Genomic DNA, 7964 nt, shown 5'->3' with positions numbered 1-7964 from the left:
GACTGCTTTTAACACTTCTGTCAAAACATAATTTTTCATCTTTTCATCAATGTATGAGTACCCAGGTACCAATCGCGTGTTTTCGACACATTGCATTGTGACAGTTTCTTCATAACATCTGTTGGGCATCGAACATTCTTTCCCGTTATATTTTAGGAGGTTTCGGAATACAAAGGATATTCTTTTTAGAAAAATTCCGACTTATTATTAATATTTAAAATTGCTTTGGGTACTCGGGTAACCGATTCATTGACAGAAGAATTGATTGGATGAAACGATATCTCGGACACTTTATCGGATCGTAATTAAGAGATCGAATTTATTCAAAAAAAAAATTCAGATTTTTAACATTTAAAGTTGCTTTGGGTATCTAGGTATCCGGGTTTATTGACAGAAGGGTTAATTGCGTAAAACGATGCGAAACCTGGACACCTATACATATATCGGATCGTAATTAAGAGACCGAATTTATTCTTACGAGAGAGAGAGAGGTCGAACCGCGAGCTCGGCAACATTCCAATAAGCTGCACCCCAGAAGAAGGAGACGAAGGAGGCGAAGCACCTGGATAGTAACGATTTCTCTGTTTGTTCAAGCCACACAGTAAATTAGTAATAATCACATGGAACCACCTGTCATCGGTCCGATTGGTTTGTGAAGTCCGCAGGATTTATATGTCATTATATACACGTTATACCTGCCCGCGCGCGAAGGGAACGAAGAGACGAAAAGAGAGAAGGAACCGTCCTCTCAAAACGAACGAAGGGGGACCCCGAGTTGGCTCGTTCCGTTTCAATTTCGACGGGGCCCCTTGCATAACGAGCTCTCTCTTCTTCCTCCCTTCCTCTCTCTCTCTCTCTCTCTCTCTCTCTCTCTCTCTCTCTCTCTCTCTCTCTCTCTCTCTCTCTCTTCTAGCTCTTCTTCGCTAAGACTCCACGGGGCGTTGGATACGGTGCCCTGTAATCATATCCGAAATTATAGGCATTTAGTCGGGCATGAATGAGCGGATAGGAAAGTTTAAGAAGAAGATATCGGTGGCATCGGCGCGTCAGAGGCGCGTGCAGGGCCCGGCCTCTGCTTCCTTTTGCGCCCCCTCTCTCCCCTTTCACCATTCCGTTCCGTTCGTCGCCGGTTTCTAAAGGCACCTGCACCTGCACTCTGCCTCGATCGGAGAGAGCCCAGATTCACCTCCGATATATAGTCGCCCTATACCAGTCGCACATCCTTCCTTCCGCCGCACGCATGCGTGTCTGTGTGTATGCGTATATATGTGCACATACGCGTAAATCCCGAAACATGACCAGTGACTGTAATCCGTCATGCACGATGATAATAAAGCCGCATATCTATCGTATATATCTGCTGTTCAGCAAAATCGGAGCATCCAGGGTGGAGCTTATATATCCTCCGTGGAAGCTTCATATTTCACGGATGAAAATTAGTCTTTGAAGTCTAGGCATTTTCCTTTAATTTCCTGGAATTTAGACTGTTATAGCTTTTCATTTTACAAGTCGACAGACACAAATATACTATACCTTTTCTAGAAAGAACCATTCCGCTGTTCGAACGCTAGTGCAAAGTGTTGATGGTCATAAGATCCTAGAGTTGTAGCGCATGTTACGAGTGTGAACTAGTATGTACAGAATGTAGGCGTAGAAGTAGGTGTTTCTCGGTCGAAGAAAGGTTGTAGAAAACTCGTGCGTGGAATCGCAGCGCTAATTTTACAATCTCGACGAAGGCGTTCCTCGCTTTTTCCTCCTGCTCCTTCTTCTGAAGAAGTTATGTCACAGAAATCACCCGATCTCTTGCGCGCAACCTGTCTCGTTAAAACGAGATACGAGGGCGCGATGGAGCGGATCCTCGAGCGAAGGGATTAAAGTAAGCGATCGGTCCAATTAAAATACGGCGAGGGGATGAGAGGGGAAACTACTCTCTTCGTCTCTCTTTCACCCTCGTGTCGGACACGTGACAAATGCGCGACCGCCGCATGCGTCCCAGCTGCGGCGCTGAAAAATGTCGACCCGCCGAAATATAGGCTGCTAATCGAATCGCACCTGCGTCCCGAAACCTGCGACTACACTCTACTCTCTCGTCTTAAGAGCTGGTTTCGCGGCGCGAACGTCCGGGCCCGGCTCACGTATGAGTTTCCCACGACGGGCGGACCCCGACTCCTCTCTCTCTTTCTCTCTCTCTCTCTCGTGTGGGAATATCTGGGCTTATTACTCGCGCGCGTTTGATCGATCGTCGATTTTCGTATTCCTTCAACGTGTATACGTTCTCTCCCTCCCCCTCCGCCCTTTCTCTCCCCCTTCTCTCTCTTTCTCTCTTTGATGACATTAATTGACTGACTTTTTTTTATATATAAAAGAAAATTATTAAGAGAATTTTTAAAAGAATTATATATTATTTTGTATAATAATATTTTTTTTTTACGTTCTCTGCCCCATCTGTCTTGCTCACCCCCTCCTCTCTTTCTTTGACGACATTAATTGACTAATGTTTTTTTTATATAGAAAGGAATTATATATCATATGTAATAATTTTGTATTTTTCCTTTACATTTTGCAAAACTGGATCGATTATTTTTAACACATTTTATCGCTAAAATTAATTTCTTTTCCTCTTTCTCTCCCCCTCTCTTCTTCTGTCTATCCTTTTTCACGGGCCTCACATGACGACGATGTATTAGCTGACGCGGCCCAAGAGCTCTCCGGTAGCTCTCGAAGGCGATGATCCCGTGCACGCGACATTCCATCGTGTTTGGTGCCCCGCGCGTGCAACCGAGGCGGCCCCGGGTTCGCGGTGCCCCCGACATGAAATAAACACGAGACTCGCGACGACGACGAGCATCACGTACGCGCGCTCTCCTCCGGCTTCTTCTCCGTGAGAAAACTCGGCCGATTCGACGCCGATAACGGCATACAATATATAACGCCGCGTCTCGTCTCGCTTCCGAATTGCCCCGTTTTTCTCCCCCTCCCTTCCCCCCTTCGACTAGCTCTTGGCTCGGCTGGCGTGCGGACTCACCCCGAACACGTACGTGTCACAGCCTGTGAACGATTTGCAAGAAGCATTCGTATATCCGTGGAATTTTAATTCGAGACACACAAGTATTAGGAGAAAGAGCGAGAGAATCTTCTCTCTCTCTTTCTCTCTCTCTCTCTCTCTCTCTCTCTCTTCTCCCGTCTTTCGTGTAATTGATGTAAGTCGCGTGTTACACGACTAAATTCCTGAATGCCTGAATGCAATGTCCGACGATTGCCTGTTCTTATCCTTTTTTTATGTTGCTGACTATGCTTGTGTGCAATTGCCCGAGGACTACCAATTATACTTAGCGCGATTGGGGGAGGGGGGTGATATTTTTGAAGGTCGATCAATATTCGAAAAAGAGAGAAAAAAAGACTATTTACACGCGATACACAAGACGTATAAGATTATTATAATGTTATCATATATGTACTGTTTTTCATAACCAACAACGCTCATTAATTTAGTATTAATAAATATTACTTCCGTGCTCGCGTTAATTATAATTCCATTATATGCTAAACGCACGCCTCTCTGTATTATAAATATGTTTACGTCGTTGATTTTATTCTAATGATGTGGTAATTTTCCCAGCGCTCCGGAATACATTATTAAAATCTTGACGCGATAAAATAAAAATATACACGCAACGCACTCATTTATTAATTAGTTACGCGATGTCAAGCAATTATACTTATATATTTCTCTTTCGTCTCTCTCTCTCTCTCTCTCTCTCTCTCTCTCTCTCTCTCTCTCTCTCTCTCTCTCTCTCTCTCTTCTATGTGTTTTCTTTTCAATCAATTTACATTAATCCATACCTATCTGTCGTATCTCTTGTCTACCCGATGATAGAAGATGATATCTCGCACTAAACTTTCCATTAGACACGATGTTATCTACGATTTAATATCCCATACTTGAGGGAGGGGATGAAGAAAGAGCTTCGTGCCATTTCGTACGAAGGATGGGAATGGGGAGAGAAAAGTCTCTCGGGCTCGTTCGATGACATCGCTTTTTCCTAGACGACTCGTTGCGAGGTTCACACGGCTGATGCGAGCGTTTCGCACTTTTGTCGCACGCAGCATACGCACTTGTCGCGTAAACACTTGTCCGCCATCCACCCTTCCCCATCCAAACGACGTCCGATTTCCGATCCCGTCGTCTCCTCTCCTCCCCTTCGTTTAACCCCCGAAGCTCGCTGAATGGAGAGCTTCCTCTCCCAGGACGACGCACACGTGCGTCCCGCATCCACCGGACACGTGCAGTCGTCGCCGACGATGTCGAGGCGCGACGAACCCGGTAGTGGAACCCCATGGTTATGCTTACAGACCACGTCGACGCCCGTATTTTCTCTCCTGTCGCTCGCTCCTCTCTCTCTCTCTCTCTCTCTCTCTCTCCGAAATATATACAACAACCGCAACAGCGATACATTAGGCAGGGGTGTGAATAATGATGGCTCTCGATACTTATTTTGACCCAGAAGACTCCGCGAACGAAATCCTTGACGCTGGTCCACGTCATTTCGAGCGATTCGAACTGATGACATTTGTAGGCGAGATCAGCTGATGATCTCGGTGTCTTTAGATATCAACGATGATCTCACGATGATCTGGTCACTTTGGAATCCGCCTTCAGTCTTGTTCGAAGAAGAATGGAAATCTTCTGGAAATTGGAGAGAAAAGCTCTCCCGGCGCGGCGAAGGAAACAATCGACCACTTGTTGCTGAAAAGATTGTTATCGAGCTGGCATTCGCCGGAGAGTCTTGGCGAAATTAAAAAAGCGGCTCATTACGTACGCGATTTAAAGAGAGTATAGCTAGTTCATGCTCCATCGAATCGCTCCTTGGTCTAAGGAAAAACGACACGCGATAGCGCGTTTCGTAACGGAAGTAATCGCTCGGCCTTAAAGAACGAGGATGTATTGGTAACTTTGCCGTTGTTATTTGACGTGGCGGCACGAGAGAAGAGCTTTTCTTTTTTGTGTCACTAGTAGACCGCGGCGGTTCTTTCTCCTCTCTCTCTCTCTCTTTCTCTCTCTTTCATGCGAGAATAAATTCAACAGACCGAAGAGAATCGCCGCCCACATCGCTTTCGAATCACTTTAGCGCAGCACGCGATACGCCACTCGCAATAAAAATATTTTCTGCAGCCCCATCCGCGTGTGACGCGGTCGACTTCATTTTGTTGCTCGAAACTCGTCCGTCACCCTGGTCGAAAGGTTCTCACAAATGTATCGTAGGTCTGGCTGAATTATTGTTTCAAATATAAGAGCTTTATACTTAGAGTTTATAACACAATTGTGCTTGGAATAATAATTATATATTGACCTTTTCTATAATCGTTGACGATATCCAGGAGAAAAAAGTCTATGTATAATCAAGTATATAAATATATATAATTATATATAAAATGTTTATATATACATATTGTCTTTCTCTTGTAAAATCTTTGTTCGCATGTGCAGGGAAAATAATGAGAAGAATAATTTTTGCAATTTTTTTTAGCAAAAGTAAAATTTAACGAAGTGATCAAAATTGTTCATATATTTCTAATTATATGATTTATATAATTATATATTTTATCTTACTTTTTCAAATTTTTTACTTTTTCTAAAAAAAAAAATGCAAATATTCTTTAATTTTATTTTTCAATTATTCTTTTTATTATTTTTCCTGCACATGTATTTTCCTGCACAGAGAGAAATTATGCAAGAGAAAGAAAACATATGGACATATTTTATAATTGTATATATATTTATATTTGATTATATATAAACTTTTCTCATAATTATTCAATATAACAACATATTAAACTTCTTAGTTAGATGACCAAGAATACCATCAATTAATAGTACTAGTATTCGCTACAATATATTCTCAGCAACTGAGGATACTTTAGACACTTTTTCAATCAGGGTTGCATTTTCGAATTCACGAGGGGAAAAGGGGAGGAAGAATGAAACCGACCGCGCGCGTTTTCAAAGCACGCACCCTTGGAGACAATGTTCTCTGCCGAAAGTTTCGCCCTCGATGTAAACGGCAAGTTGGCTTTCGTCGGAGAGCGAGGGGTCCCATCCTAATTGAACGACTCTCGGTCGGCCGACACACTTCGCTACAAGGGTAGGTTTATCTCACGTTAAGAGCGCGAGAGTGGGTGAACGAGCGCGTATATAAAGAACGACCTCGTCTTTACGACGACGGTGTATGTATATATATATATATATATATATATATATATATATATAAAATGTCTCGTCGTGAGTTTTCTCCTCTCCTCTCGTCTCGTAGAAGTCGTTACCTTATTAGCTGGAGGGCATCGCGAGCGTCTCGACGCAATAGTTCGCGGTCCAGCTTCTCCTCCTCCAGTCTAGGCCACCTTCATTGTCGAGCAAAGTATCTTCCGGCAGTGGTTAATTTTCCTGGAAAGGTTCTCGCGAAGTATCGCGTATAATACGACTCTGTATATGAGTCTCCTGCGTGAGATTGTAGACGATGCCAGACAATGCGTTTGCACGCAAGAGCTCTCTAAATTGAAACGTATAAAATATCTCGCGATAATCGTCGAGGGAAGGATTTATTTTGAATTTTTTTTTAAATTTCCAAATTTTTAATTTCTTTTACAAAGGAACAAATTTTCTAACAATGTCCGAAAATTCGACGGAAAGAATAGGTGAAAGAGAAAGTGCGGTTCAAAGAGAAATTCGACACGAAGGAGAAGGTGTACCAATGAGTCGGATGGAAAATCACCCTCTCTGCTATATATATATGTATGTATATACATATATGTGTGTGTGTATAGTATATAGGGGGTTAGCCGCTCTTGCCGATTTCCTTCCACCCGGAGCGCAGCCACTTTCCCGCTTATTCAGCAATGATTCAATTCGGATGTGCTTTTTACGCCCGTCGCGACGGCGGAGAAGCCAGTGGGAGGTTACCGAGCCATGCTCCGTAACCCCGCAAAGGGGGAAGAAAAAGGGGGATAAAAGGTAGAGCGACGGGCCAGGGGAGGGAGGAAGGGGGACAGCGCGCGATTGGGGAAAGAGAGGCCGAAGAAGGGCCGCGCAAAGTTATCCCGCGTTGAAAACAGATTGCTCCGGCATTCAGCCGCCGAGAGCCGCGTTTCCTTCCTTCTCGTTCTCACGGAAGGGTGGGAGAGAGAAATGTACGCGGTAGAGGAGAGAGAGTCAACTAACCGACAAGTCGTTCTTTTAATTCAGCTCAAACTTCTTTTTCCCGCCCGTTCTCTTTCTTATTCCGGTGGAATGAACGAAAGGGGGGGATATAGGGGGAAGGACTCTGCCACCTGGCCGGGGATCCCTCGTCCGGTCCGATAAGAAGGAAGTCGTGACGCGGCATCTTTGCGGTGTCATACACGAGTAAGGTCTTTACTTAACGGCGGATTTTCCGTTTAACGCGAGGGAAACGCCACTTCCGCACGTGATTTGCGATCTGACAAGCACTTTGTACAAGTCGTCGGAGAATTCTTCCTGAGAATGTTTCCTGAAAAAAATTGTGTAATTTTAATAAATCTGTAATTATATCCTCGGGGTTACATACCTCACGTGCAAAAATGACCTATTTTTGGAAATTTTTTTTCAGTAAATAACAGTAATTAATGCAGGGTTCTTTTGTATTTTTTTGTTATATATTCGAATGTATTTATATATAAAAAATTATTAAGTTTTTTAATAAATTATAATTTTTATGACAAGTGCATCAGTGATGGTTCCAGTGTTTGCATGATTTTTGCACTGTAGGTCAGTTTAATTTGAAAAATAATATTTTCTTATAAAGAAATGTTATAATTACGAACTGTCTCGAGGGGGAGTTTTAATTTATAAAAATTCAAAGATGTAATTTTGCCTCAAAATTTTTTCGACTGTTTTGTCATAAAAAAATAAGATGGAAAATAAGAAAAAGCCTCTGAGTTCGTAACTATAA

At 43.1% G+C, this 7964-nt stretch overlaps 1 protein-coding gene across 2 annotated transcripts in view; it reads left to right on the top strand.

Annotated features, from left to right (window-relative positions):
* Window positions 1-7964, top strand: part of LOC145948954 (homeobox protein caupolican) — an 84452-nt gene that overhangs the window by 14963 nt on the left and 61525 nt on the right. The window lies entirely within an intron of this gene.

The sequence above is a fragment of the Prenolepis imparis genome, unplaced genomic scaffold, assembly GCF_030444845.1.
Source record: "Prenolepis imparis isolate NDT839.2.m4 unplaced genomic scaffold, iyPreImpa1.0 SCAF_2, whole genome shotgun sequence".
NCBI classification, from domain to species: Eukaryota; Metazoa; Arthropoda; class Insecta; order Hymenoptera; family Formicidae; genus Prenolepis; species Prenolepis imparis.
This window is presented reverse-complemented; position numbering and strand designations above follow the sequence as displayed.